We start from the raw sequence: 13,633 nt of genomic DNA on the forward strand, positions 1-13,633 counted from the left end.
TGGAGACACAGGCGCAGACGTGCAGCAGGGACCCGCTCCAAGGATTCTTTTTAGATGAAGACCCTGCGTAAACCTTTTTTACTGTCTCTTGTTGATACATATCCACCGTTGAGAAGGATGCTGACGTCTTGGCATGTGGCCACACCAGAACAATGCACGTACCTAGACAGAATGGGCTTCTTACAAAGGCCATTATTTAGGCCTGGTTTATACCACAAAGACCGAATACCTTAGGGAGTGTTCGGCGTCGCGAGTTTGGCCCTATATGCATCAGCTCCGAATCATTGTCTTTGGTCAAATGTTGGGTTTGCCCGGCTCCTGTGTTTTGGTGCCTTACGTTCCGCTTTACCGGCTAAGGTAGCACCAGGAGAACTACTGCGATTGTGCCCTGGTTCATCCGAAAGAGCACCTCAGTAGAGAAAGTCGAAAACTGACTGTCATGATATAGCGTGAGACTGGTCAATCACTCGATGACCTGTGGGAATGTTAGAATTCCTCCGCCTTAACAAAGGGCCGTTTTCCGGCCAGGCATGTACGCACCCCGGAACCGGGAGAGTGCGGAGCCACCAGGGGCTATCTAGTAGCCCCACTGTCAAACTCCTATGGCTAAGTGAAAGTGCTAAAGCATTATAGTCCGGTTGCCTCGCTCGCTCCGCTATCACCTCCTTAATAGGACCAAAAGGTTGGGTTAAGTGTGAACGCGTGTCTTTGCGAACACCTCCGCATTATATGCGTGGGGGCTGAAGCCGACGACTGCAATCTTTCAGGTTATACACATGTATACATAAACGACCGCTCAGGAGGCATCATATTACTTTCAGGCAAAAGTATAAAAATAGCCTTATAAAAATTTATAAAAGCATTTCGCTTACAATGAGATTACATATCACTCAAACATAATATTTTTTGAGCACTGGGTCTCTATCAAGCGGGCACCCTCAAGAACTTCTTCAAAGTAGTGCTCAGCAGCCTTTCGACCTATAGCCGAATCCCGCGCTGCAACATGGGTAGCATCCATCTCCGCCCAATATGCCTTAACACGGGCAAAGGCCATTCGTGCACCCTCTATGCACGCCGACCTCTTCATCGCATTAATGTGCGGCACCACGTCAAGGAACTGCTGCACCAAGCTGAAATAGATGTTCGGTTTTGACCTTTCCGGCCATAGCTGATCCACAACGGACCTCATGGAGAGTCCGGACAACCTATTTAGTTTGGCCCATTCAGCTAATTGGTCAGTCAATGAAAGTGGACGCTCGGGAGTATGGAATTATCTCCAAAACAGCTGGTCTACTCCACGGTCCGTCTGACCCTGGAAGTACTTGGCCGCATCGGCAGCGCTCGCCTCCAAATCCATATATACATCCTCCAAGCGCCACAGCCGATCCAGAGGGGCATATCATGGATCTCCGAACTTCCTCCGCAACATAAAGGATTTCCCAGCTACAATATCCCCGGCTTCCCGCAGCTCCTCCTTCTTTGCCCTCATAGCAGAGCGGAGGTCCTTTCTCGTCGCAGCAGCCTTCTCAAGGTCTGATGCCTTCGCCTGGTTTTCCTTTTCAAGAACCCGGCAATGGTCGGCAGCGGCTTTTAATTCTATGGCCATCTTGGCCATCTTGTATCGGCTCTCGCCATGTGCGGCCTTCTCGGCTTGCAACTCTTCGGCCGCCTTCAAAGCAGTCGCATTACCCAACCTCGCTTGTTCCTTGGCTCGGGCAAGTTCTGCCCGCAAGGCTTCAACAGTGGCAGCTCCATGTGCAGTCACAACATATTAAAGATACTGGCATCATGCTGCTTTTCCTATGTGACGTTTACCAGATAATGACACTTACCCTGTGCCTCGTCAAGCCTTTTGTTAACAAGCTCGATGTCGGCGTCTGCCGCATCCAACTGCCGTTCTAAATGGGCAAATTCGCTAGTCCGGCTAGCCACCGGAGCTTCCATCACCTGCACATAGAGGCAGTATGGTTATTACCGGAGAATATGATCCTCTGTTTGTCGTCGTTTCCGACGACAACCAGAGTCTCAGGGGCTACTATCTACACAGGGCACACCTAGCATGTGCAGGACTATCATACATTTTTTACATACCTCAAAGCCTGTCAGTAGACTCATAAAAGCTTCATGCAATCCGCTTTCGGCGGACGATATTCTCTCCGTCACCGTATTCATCAGCACACGGTGTTCATCTGAGATGGCCGCTCGCCCCACCAACTCCCTCAGAACGTCTGATCGCACACTAGACGATGCCGGACTCTTTTGTCTGCTCTCTTCGGGAGCCGGACACCGGGAGCTTCGGGGGTCAATGGGATTATCTTCTGGCCTCACCGGACTCGGAGAGGCCCTCCGCGACGACACTTCAGGGTCGCCCGCTTCCGGAGCGGAGGAGTCCGGAGGAGGCGTTTCACTCTCCATCATCTCTGGAAGAAGACCCCCCGAAGACGAGCTCATTTGAGAGGGGCTAAGGCCCGAACTACAAAAATATATGCGGTGGTTATCTTCTCAGAAGAAAAAATGGCATATCTGTACTATTAAAGTATTTCGGGTCACTTACGACTCACGGGAGAATTGATCCCCCCGCGTACTTTGTGCGGCAATGGCGCCCCCCCAAGGTAGGACCCTCTGTGGGAGACTTCTTCTCCCATTTGGAAGTTTCGGCTTCCGAATCCCCGGGTGCAGTCCTTTTCCTCTTCTGGTCGTCTTCCTTCATGGAGACGCTCGCTCCCTCGGCTAGAATGGGCAGCATTGGGGGCCCGCGTCCGCCCGCATTGCCCTCCACAGTATCTTCCTTTAAGGGCTCCGGGCAAGGTGCGGTCTGGAGCATCTTTTCCAATACCGGATTTTCCAAGCCCTCAGGGAGGGGGGCCGAACACCGAATCAACTTCGCCTTTGTCAGCCAGTCCTGGTCAAAAAGCAAAGTCTCAGAAATAACTTCGTAACAAAGGAGAGATAGTATGTTCGGCCGAAAGATGCCTTACCTGTTCGGCGGCGCGGTTACTACTCAGGCCCACGTCCTCGGTGATTTCCGGACACTCCACCTGAGGTCCGAAGAATGACTTGTACATCTCCTAGTGCGTCAGGCCGAGAAAATCTTGAATGACACGCGGTCCCTCGGGATTGAACTCCCATAGGCGAAGGGGCCGGCGTTTGCAAGGCTGGACTTGACGAACCAGCATAACTTGTATGACCGCAACCAAACTGAAATCTCCATTGAAGAGATCTCGAATGCGGCTTTGCAGTATAGGCACGTCCTTGGCTGGATGAAACACCCTCGATGCGACTATAGCTCCCACGTGTCGAGGCACGACTTAGAGACATAATCACATTGAAGGCATATGTCGCAAGTGAGGTAATCTTCACACAACCCATGTAATACATAAGGGAAAGAGATACATAGTTGGCTTACAATCGCCACTTCACACAATTACATGAATAACATTACATCAATCATATACACTCATGGTCCGACTACGAAACCAAAATAAAAGAAGAACCCCAAATGCGACAAAGGTCCCCGATAGACCCCAACTGGGCTCCACTACTGATCAACTAGAACGAAACAAAGTAAAGGACAAGATCTTCATCGCGCTCCTCCTGAGCTTGGTTGCATCATCTGCACGGACTCATCGGCACCTGCAAACTGGTTTTGGAAGTATCTGTGAGCCACAGGGACTCAGCAATCTCGCACCCTCACGATCAAGACTATTTAAGCTTATGGGTAAGGTAAAGGTATGAGGTGGAGCTGCAGCAAGCGACTAGCATATATGGTGGCTAACATACGCGAATGAGAGCGAGAAGAGAAGGCAAAGCACGGTCGATAAAGGTATGATCAAGAAGTGATCCTAGACTACCTACGTCAAGCATAACTCCAACAACCGTGTTCACTTCCCGGACTCCGCCGGAAAGAGACCATCACGGTTACACACGCTGTTGATTCATTTTAATTAAGGTCAAGTTCAGGTTTTCTATAACCGGACGTTAACAAATTCCCATCTGCCCATAACCGCGGGCACGGCTTTCGAAAGTTCAAATCCCTGCAGGGGTGTCCCAACTTAGCCCATGACAAGCTCTCACGGTCAACGAAGGAATAGACCTCCACCCGAGACGTTCCGATCAGACTCGGTATCCCGGTACAACAAGACATTTCGACAGGGTAAAACTAAACTAGCAACACTGCCCGAATGTGCCGACAAATCCCGATAGGAGCTGCACATATCTCTTTCTCAGGGCACACTCAGATGAGCCAGACGTCGGGTAAGCCAGCCCAGAGTTGCCCCTGGTAGCCTCAGACATTGCTCAGTTGGACCAACACTCAGAGGAGCACTGGCCCGGGGGGTAAAATAATGATGACCCTCAGGAGCGCGACTCCCAAGGGAAAAGAAAAGGGCTAGGTGGCAAATGGTAAAACCAATGTTGGGCATTGCTGGAGGAGCTTTACTTAAGGCGAACTGTCAAGGGGTTCCCATAATAGCCCAACCGCGTAAGGGACGCAAAATCCGGGAACATAACACCGATATGACGGAAACTAGGGCGGCAAGAGTGGAACAAAACACCAGGCATAAGGCCGAGCCTTCCACCCTTTACCAACTATATAGATGCATTAATTAAATAAGTTATATAGTGATATCCCAACAAGTAACATGTTCCAACAAGAAACAACATCTCCATGTTCCAACAAGGAACAAACTTCAATCTTCACCTGCAACTAACAACGCTATAAGAGGGGCTGAGCAAAGCGGTAACATAGCCAAACAATGGTTTGCTAGGACATGGTGGGTTAGAGGTTTGACATGGCATATTGGGAGGCTGACAAGCAAATGGTAGGCATCGTAGCATTGGCATAGCAAAGAGCGAGCAAACTAGCATATCAAAGATAGTAGTGATTTCGAGGGTATGATCATCTTGCCTGAAATCCCGCAAGGAAGAAGAACGAGTCCATGAAGAAGATAAACGGACGTAGATGAACGGTTCCTCACAATCACGACGTTATCGGAACCAACCCGAAGAAGCAACACCGGAAAGAAGCAAACAACATAGTAAACAACCAGCACATCAACATGACATGATGCACAATCAAGTATGATGCATGTCCGGTTTAATGATACATGTCATGGCAAAGTGCACAAGCAATCCTACAAATTAAGTGGAGCTCAATATGCATCGGGATGCATATTAACAAAACACCACATCAATTATTTAGTTCTCTCTTGTTTATGTACCCAACAATATTAAATGTTATTAAACAGGGCAAGCGGGTGAAGCAAGTGAAAACTACCTATCTAGTCAAGGTTAAATGAGGCCGGAAGCAACGAATAACAATTCCGGAAACTCCCCATGAGCATATTATAGATTTGGTACTGTTCTGCCCTAAACACAATTTTAGAGTTGTTAAACATGCAAGATGATGCCACCATGTTAAACTAGGCAAAATTCTACCCCATTTACATATAAAGATTATTAAAAACCGAGTTACGGTTATTTAGTTATGAATAAAATCATTTTAACATGGCATAGGAGCAAATTAATGCAAACAGCATTTTAAATATTTTAAACATAGATGAAAGTTGGATATTATTAATCTACACAAAATTCTGAGCAAGTTTCATATATAAAACATTTTAATCCGATGCACGGTTTGTGAGTTATTAAATGCATGAACTAGGGGGACTAAACTGCAAAACTGCTATCTCAGGATAATAGACAAATCGTCCAGACGCTGAAAAAAACATACATCGGGCCGAATCTGAGGAAGCCCAACAGCGAGGAAGAAAATAGAGGAGGGGGCGCTGGGGTCGGCTCACCCTTGGGCCTGGCCCAGCAGAGGAGGAAGGAGGCCGAGGCGAGGCCGGCTGGGCTGGCGTGGTGCGGATCTGGACAAAAGGCGGGGACGGCACGCTGGGCCTGGGAGGCCACGGCGGGGAGGAGGCCGGCTGGGCCTCGCATCTGGGCCGGTGCGGACGAGGTGGCCCACGCGGGGAGGGATCTCGTCTTCGAGCGGGGATCTGGTCCCCGATCCATGGCGGCGACGGCAACGGCAGGCAGAGGGCTCCGGCGAGCTTCGAGGCGAGGCTGGGCGGACCCTGATAGATCCGGCGAGGCCGGATCCGATCCGGGCGAAGACGGCGGCGCTCGCGGCGACGAGGCCAGGCGACGAGGAGGAGAAGGGCGGCGGAGAGGGGCCGGCGAGGCTGACGAACTCCGGCGAGCGGCGTCGTCGGGCGGCCAGCGTCAAGACAGCGTGCGGCGGCGCAAGGGAGGACCGGGCGGCACGGATCCGGCCTCCCCGTGGGCTCGGGCGGCGGCGTTGGATGGGCCGCGGGGGCCGGTTGCGGGCTCTCCGGGCCCGGCGGCGAAGTGGGGCAGCGCGGTGCCATGTGGCGCGCGGTGAGTGGAGGGGAAGCGGCGGCGGGGAGACGTGGCGGCTTCTGATTGGCTGGAGTGAGGTGGCGCACGGGGGCGGACATGTCCGGTGCAGCACGGACGCGTCCGGTGGCGCGGGGAGGAGTGGATCTAGGGTTTAGACTGCGAAATGATCCGAAATTTCGGGGAGGGGTGCTCTTTTATAGGTAGAGGGAGCTAGGAAGCTCCAAATGAGGTGCGGTTTTCGGCCACGCGATCGTGATCGAACGACCGAGATGATGGAGCAGAGTTAGGTGGGTTTTGGGCCAAAATGGAAGGGTGTTGGGCTGCAACACACACGAGGCCTTCTCGGTCCCTCGGTTAACCGTTGGAGTATCAAACGAAGTCCAAATGGTACGAAACTTGACAGGCAGTCTACCGGTAGTAAACCAAGGCCGCTTGGCAAGTCTCGGTCCAATCCGGAAATGTTTAATGCCCACACACAAAAGAAAGGTAGAAATGACCACCGGAGGAGAACGAAGCGCCGGATTGCGAAACGGACAACGGGAAAAAAGCTCGGATGCATTAGACGAACACGTTTGCAAATGAAATGCGCATGATGACAAGATATGCAATGCATGACACGCAAGCAATGACAAAGCAACAACAGCGAATAACTAATCGACACTTGGCACATCGGTCTCAGGGCGTTACACTGGACCCCAGCTCAGACCCCTGCTGATCCATGACATCAGTTGTGGTGGAGGGCCCGAGCGGAAAACAGGGGCGGCCGCCCACTTGGCGCTTCTAGGAGCCATGATGTAGAACCACTCCTGTTGCCACAATTCAGACACCTCTGGGATGGAACCTTTGGGCCACGGAGCTCCCGTCATCTTGCGTATTGAGGCACCTCCACACGTCGCATGCTGCCCCTCGATCATCTTCGGCTTCACTTCAAAGGTCTTGAGCCATAAGCAACCCGGAGGAAGGCCTCGCATACGACAATAAATGTCATGATATGAAGAAAGGAGTCCGGAGCTAGATCATGGAAGTCTAGCCCGTAATAAAACTTCAAACCCCCGACGAAAGGATCCAGAGCAAGGCCTAGACCTCGGAGGAAGTGGGAGACAAACACGACGTTCTCGTTGGGTTCGGGGGTAGGGACGGCCTGCCCTCGGGGAGGCAGCCAATGCGAAATTTTGGCGGTCAGATATCTGGCCTCCCTCAACTTTTATATGTCTTCTTCCGTGATGGAGGAAGGCACCCATCGGCCTTTAAGGCTAGATCCGGACATGACTGGAGGTTCGGAGCACCTGACCTGAACTTCGGGCGTTTGAGCTTGAGGTGTGGGAAGGATTCGATTGAGCACGGGAGGGAAAAATAAAAGCCTTGTCCCCTTTATAAAGAGGGTGAATCTCAAGCGTCCTCTCCGTGTCCGCTTGGACTTGCTTATAATCTAGGAGTCCTAGAGGCAGTTGGGTTACCCACACCCGTATTGATGAGAATTCCGGAATAAGGGGACACGATCTCTGCTTTAACAAGACGTGCCAAGGAAACTGCCTCGCATGACGCGCTGAGGTGGGATAATGAAACGACTTGGATAAAGGCTTGGCCGTGGTGTGTCACACTATGGAATACGTCAGCAGATTAGATTTGTGTAAATATTATTCTCTCTATGGCAATATGTGGAAACTTATTTTGCAGAGCCGGACACTACCTTTGTGTTCAAAATCTTCTACGAAGTACTTGGAGGGGGAACCCGCCTTGCAATGCCGAAGACAATCTACGCGTCGGACTCGTCGTCATTGAAGCCTGGTTCAGGGGCTACTGAGGGAGTCCTGGATTAGGGAGTGTTCGGATAGCCGGACTATACCTTCAGCCGGACTCCTGGACTATGAAGATACAAGATTGAAGACTTCGTCCCGTGTCCGGGAGGGACTTTCCTTGACGTGGAAGGCAAGCTCGGCAATGCGGATATTTAGATCTCCTACCATTGTAACCGACTCTATGTAACCCTAACCCTGTCCGGTGTCTATATAAACCGGAGGGTTTTAGTCCATAGGACAACATACACATCAACAATCATACCATAGGCTAGCTTCTAGGGTTTAGCCTCCTCGATCTCGTGGTAGATCTACTCTTGTACTACCCATATCATCAATATTAATCAAGCAGGACGTAGGGTTTTACCTCCATCGAGAGGGCCCGAACCTGGGTAAAACTTTGTGTCCCTTGTCTTCTGTTACCATCCGGCCTAGACGCACAGTTCGGGACCCCCTACCCGAGATCCGCCGGTTTTGACACCGACAATCACTATTGTACCCTCTTGCCAAACTTATGGTGAGGTACACAATAGGTCTGGTACATAGCGTAGCATACTTTGTAGAACCTATGACTGAGGCATAGGGAATGACTTTTCATTCTCTTTCAATTTTCTGCCACGGTCGGGTTTTGAGTCTTTCCTCAACTTCACACCTTGCAACACAAGCAAGAACTCCTTCTTTGACTGTTCCATTTTGAACTAGTTCAAAATCTTGTCAAGGTATGTACTCATTGAAAATATACCAAGCATCTTGATCTATCTCTATAGATCTTGATGCTCAATATGTAAGTAGCTTCACCGAGGTCTTTCTTTGAAAAACTCCTTTCAAACATTCCTTTATGCTTTCCAGAAAATTCTACATTATTTTCGATCAACAATGTGTCATTCACATATACTTATCAGAAATGTTGTAGTGATCCCACTCACTTTCTTGTAAATACAGGCTTCACCGCAAGTCTGAATAAAACCATATGCTTTGATCACTTTATCAAAGCATATATTCCAACTCTGAGATGCTTGCACCAGTCCATAGATGGATCGCTGGAGCTTGCTCACTTTGTTAGCACCTTTAGGATTGACAAAACATTCTGGTTGCATCATATACAACTCATCTTTAAGAAATCCATTAAGGAATGCAGTTTTGACATCCATTTGCCAGATTTCATAAAATGCGGCAAGTACTAACATGATTCGGACAGACTTTTAAGCAACGATACGAGTGAGAAAATCTCATCGTAGTCAACACCTTGAACTTGTTGAAAACATTTTTGCGACAATTTGAGCTTTGTAGATAGTAACACTACTATCAGCGTCCGTTTTCCTCTTGAAGATCCATTTATTCTCAATGACTCACCGATCATCGGGCAAGTCAATCAAAGTCCATACTTTGTTCTCATACATGGATCCATATCAGATTTCATGGCCTCAAGCCATTTTGCGTAATCTGGGCTCATCATCGCTTCCTCATAGTTCATAGGTTCGTCATGGTCTAGTAACATGACTTCCAGAATAGGATTACTATACCACTCTGGTGCGGACCGTATTCTGGTTGACCTACGATGTTCGGTAGTAACTTGATCTGAAGTTTCATGATCATCATCATTAGCTTCCTCACTAATTGGTGTAGGAATCACTGGAACTGATTTCTGTGATGAACTACTTTCCAATTCGGAAGAAGGTACAATTACTTCATCAAGTTCTACTTTCCTTCCACTCACTTCTTTCGAGAGAAACTCCTTCTCTAGAAACGATCCATTCTTAGCAACAAAATATCTTGCCTTCGGATCTATGATAGATGGTGTACCCAACAGTTTCTTTTGGGTATCATATGAAGACGCGCTACTCCGATTTGGGTTCGAGCTTATCAGTTTGAAACTTTTTCACATAAGCATCGCAACCCCAAACTTTAAGAAACGACAGCTTTGGTCTCTTGCCAAACCATAGTTCATACGGTGTCATCTCCACGGATTTAGATGGTGCCCAATTTAACGTGAATGCAGCTGTCTCTAATGCCTAACCCCAAAACGATAGTGGTAAATCGGTCAGAGACATCATAGATCACAACATATCCAATAAAGTACGATTATAACGTTCGAACACACCATTATGCTCTGGTGTTCTAGGTGGTGTGAGTTGCGAAACTATTCCACATTGTTTCAAATGAAGACCAAACTCGTAACTCAAATATTCGCCTCCACGATCTGATCGTAGAAACTTTATCTTCTTGTTACGATGATTTTCCACTTCACTCTGAAATTGTTTGAACTTTTCAAATGTTTCAGACTTATGTTTCATTAAGTAGATATATCCATATCTGCTCAAATCATCTATGAAGGTCAGAAAATAACGATACCCGCCGCGAGCCTCAACACTTATCGGATCGCATACATCAGTATGTATTATTTCCAATAAGTCAGTTGCTTGCTCCATTGTTACGGAGAACGGAGTCTTAGTCATCTTGCCCATGAGGCATAGTTCGCAAGCATGAAGTGATTCCAAAAGTCCATCAGCATGGAGTTTCTTCATGCGCTTTACACCAATATGACCTAAACGGCAGTGCCACATATAAGTTGCACTATCATTATTAACTTTGCATCTTTTGGCTTCAATATTATGAATATGTGTATTACTACGATCGAGATTCAATAAACCATTTATATTGAGTGTATGACCATAGAAGGTTTTATTCATGTAAATAGAACAACAATTATTCTTTGACTTAAATGAATAACTGTATTGCAATAAACATGATCCAATCATATTTATGCTAACAGCAAACACCAAATAACATTTATTTTAGGTTCAACACTAATCCCGAAGGTAAAGGGAGTGTGCGATGGTGATCTTATCAACCTTGGAATCACTTCCAACTCTCGTCATCACCTCGTCCTTAACTAGTCTCTGTTTATTTTGCAACTCCTGTTTCGAGTTACTACTCTTAGCAACAGAACCAGTATAAAACACTGATGGGTTGCTATAAACACTAGTAAAGTACACATCAATAACATGTATATCAAATATACCTTTATCCACTTTGCCATCCTTCTTATACGCCAAGCATCTAAGGCAGTTCCACTTCCAATGACCATTTCCTTTGCAGTAGAAGCACTCAATTTCAGGCTTGGGTCTATCTTTGGGCTTCTTCATGGGAGTGGCAACTTTCTTGCCATTCTTCTTGAAGATCCCTTTCATTCCCTTGCCCTTTTACTTGAAACTAGTGGTTTTGTCAACTATCAACATTTGATGCATTTCTTGATTTCTACCTTCGTCAATCACGAAGAGCTTGGGAATCGTTTTCATCATCCCTTGCATATTATAGTTCATCACTAAGTTCTAGTAACTTGGTGACAATGACTAGAGAACTTTATCAATTACTATCTTATCTGGAAGATTAACTCCCACTTGATTCAAGCAATTGTAGTAACTAGACAATCTGAGCACATACTCACTGGTTGAGTTATTCTCCTCCATCTTGTAGGCAATGTACTGTCAGAGGTCTCATACCTCTTGACACGGGCATGAGTATGAAATACCAATTCAACTCTTAGAACATCTTATATGTTCCATGGCATTCAAAATGTTTTTGAAGTCCCGGTTCTAAGCCGTAAATCATGGCACACTAAACTACCATGTAGTCATCATACCAAGCTTGTCAAATGTTCATAACGTCTGCCTCTGCTCCTACAATAGGTCCGTCACCTAGCGGTGCATCAAGGACATAATTCTTCTGTGAAGCAACGAGGATAATTCTCAGATCACGGACCAAGTCCGCGTCATTGCTACTATCGTCTTTCATCTTCTTTTTCTCTAGGAACATATCAAAATTAAACGGGAAGCTACAACGCAAGCTATTGATCTACAACATAGATATGCAATTACTATCAGGACTAAGTTCATGATAAATTAAAGTTCAATTAATCATATTACTTAAGAACTCCCACTTAGATAGACATCCCTCTAATCATCTAAGTGATCACATGATCCATATCAACTAAACCATGTCCGATCATCACGTGAGATGGAGTAGTTTTCAATGGTGAACATCTCTATGTTGATCATATCTTCTATATGATTCACGCTCGACCTTTTGGTCTCCAGTGTTCCGAGGCCATATCTGCATATGCTAGGCTCTTCAAGTTTAACTCGAGAATTCTGCGTGTGCAAAACTAGCTTGCACCCATTGTATGTGAACGTAGAGCTTATCACACCCGATCATCACGTGGTGTCTCAGCACGAAGAACTGTCGCAACGGTGCATACTCAGGTAGAACAATTATACCTTGAAATTTAGTGAGGGATCATCTTATAATGCTACTGACGTACTAAGCAAAATAAGATGCATAAAAGATCAACATCATATGCAATCAAAATATGTGACATGATATGGCCATCATCATCTTGTGCCTTTGATCTCCATCTCCAAAGTACCGTCATGATCTGCATCGTCACCGGCATGACACCATGATCTCCATCATCTTGATCTCTATCAATGTGTCGTCACATGGTCGCCTCGCCAACTATTGCTTTTGCAACTATTGCTATCGTATAGCGATAAAGTAAAGCAATTATATGGTGCTTGCATCTTATGCAATAAAGAGACAACTATAAGGCTCCTGCCAATTGCCAATAACTTCAATAAAACATGATCATCTCATACAACAAATTATATCTCATCACGTCTTGACCATATCACATCACAACATGCCCTGCAAAAACAAGTTAGACGTCCTCTACTTTGTTGTTGCAAGTTTTACGTGGCTGCTATGGGCTTTGCAAGAACCGTTCTTACCTACGCATCAAAAACCACAATGCGGTATGGTGATTGCTTTTTGATCTTTAGAAAGAACCCTGTTCATTGAATCCAATTCAACTAAAGTTGGAGAAACTGACACCACCAGCCACCTGTGTGCAAAGCACGTCGGTAGAACCAGTCTCGCGTAAGCGTACGCGTAATGTCGGTCTGAGCCGCTTCATCCAACAATACCACCAAATCAAGAATCAACTAGTGACGGCAAGCAATATGTATATACCCACGCCCACAACTCCTTTGTGTTCTACTCGTGCATATAAATCTACGCATAGACCTGGCTCTGAAGCCACTGTTGGGGAATGCAGTATTTCAAAAAAAAAATCCTATGATCATGCAAGATCTATCTAGGAGATGCATAGCAACGAGAGGGGGAGAGTATGTTTACGTAGCATCGTAGACCGAAAGCGGAAGCGTTAAGTAACGCGGTTGATGTAGTCAAACGTCTTTGCGATCCAACCGATCAAGTACCGAACGCATGGCACCTCCGCGATCTGCACATGTTCAGCTCGGTGACGTCCCTCGTACTCTTGATCGAGTTGAGGCCGAGGGTGAGTTGTGTCAGCACGACGGCGTGTTGACGGTGATGATGAAATTACCGACGCATGGCTTCGCGTAAGCACTACAACAATATGACCAAGGTGGAAAACTGTGGAGGGGGGCACC

The sequence above is a fragment of the Triticum dicoccoides genome, chromosome 5A, assembly GCF_002162155.2.
Source record: "Triticum dicoccoides isolate Atlit2015 ecotype Zavitan chromosome 5A, WEW_v2.0, whole genome shotgun sequence".
Classification (NCBI taxonomy): Eukaryota; Viridiplantae; Streptophyta; class Magnoliopsida; order Poales; family Poaceae; genus Triticum; species Triticum dicoccoides.